This window comes from Meleagris gallopavo, chromosome 1, assembly GCF_000146605.3.
Source record: "Meleagris gallopavo isolate NT-WF06-2002-E0010 breed Aviagen turkey brand Nicholas breeding stock chromosome 1, Turkey_5.1, whole genome shotgun sequence".
NCBI lineage: Eukaryota > Metazoa > Chordata > Aves > Galliformes > Phasianidae > Meleagris > Meleagris gallopavo.
In genome coordinates, this window is record NC_015011.2 from 174,010,481 (window position 1) to 174,011,905 (window position 1,425).

A 1,425-nucleotide genomic window follows, 5' to 3' on the forward strand; every position below is an offset into this window, starting at 1 on the left:
AGAGTGTTCCAAGTGAAAAGGAGCTTAGTTATACTACGTTTAGTAGCTACTGCAGGAATGAAACTCCGCACTGTGAAAGACTGTCTTTAAAGGATGATTAATCTCCAATGTTATGAAATGGCATTTCTTTTGTTTTCTTTTTTCCAAGAGTGTCTTCAATTCGTAAACCTGAGTTTGGTGAACTCAAATGATTTGGCCCGGTTCTTGATGCAACAGAAATACAAACAGACAACAACACAGTTTCCATAGCCTGAATACTACTGACGTGGCTGTACAGTGCATTAGACATCTGGAAATAACGAAGCAGTACAACCAGAGGCATTTTACTTTCCACTTGGAAAGGCCTTTCATGGACAGTAAAACATCCTCTAAACTACTTAGATTACTTGTTTCTCTCTCTCTCTCTTATTATTATTATTATTTTTTTAACTGTAAATTCCGGTATTGATTTAAAACTTTATAATCAGCTGTGTTTCACTTATTTTACTGGTGTCTGTTACAGAACCGATTTATGGAACTTGACATTTAAATATACTGTAGTTTTGCTTTGCTACAAAATAAGTAGCAAAGCAAAAAACAAAAACAACAACAACAAAAACCCCAGTAGTGTGTTTATGTACAGTACTCCAAGCTGTAAGTCAGAAAGTCAGATGCAGAGCTTAACTATTAAGCTGGTTGCATGCCAAAAAAAAAAGGTTTTCCAAGTTATTTAAGGATCTTTAATGTAATACACAATTAATATGCAATAATTTACACAACCATCTCAGGAACTCTTGCTGTGATGTCTTATGTTGGATGTTCTGCAAATGTTGGCAGCATGATCCTTGACACTGCTGCTTGTTTTGAGTGTCCAAGATCACTATTCTTTTAATGGAAGCTGTAAGTTCCTATTAAATATAGTTAATCATGTAAATGCTCAATTCTGTAACCTCAGCTTCATATGGGAACTCTCTTCAGTGGCTGGCTGGCTGGTGTAGAGCTGGTTAGTTTTTCGACTTAAGTGAAAGTGTACGAATGAAGCTCACAGCTAGCCTAATACAGATGGGCTCTCATTCTCCTCAGCCAAAGCTGTTGGTGATCCAGTAAAACAGAGGCAGTCCTGACTCATCTCAATCTTCTGAGAAAACACTGATCCTGTTTTGTACCAGTCATCCAGAAATACCAGTCCCAGCAGGTTCTGTCAGCCTTAATCTTCAATAGGAATCTTTAATAGGTTCTAGTAGCTGTGGTGAGATGATGTTGTTGGGTGTACCTAGGTACAACTAGACTCCATTCAGTCTTTATAAACACAAGAGAGAAAGCTTACACCCCTTAGCACAACTGTGTGTATGCATGCATGGCATTCCACAAGTTTTGATGCTTCAATATGTGTTTTCTAGGAAGCTTCACTATAGCCCTTATGTTCTCTCATCTGTTCTAGCTTTT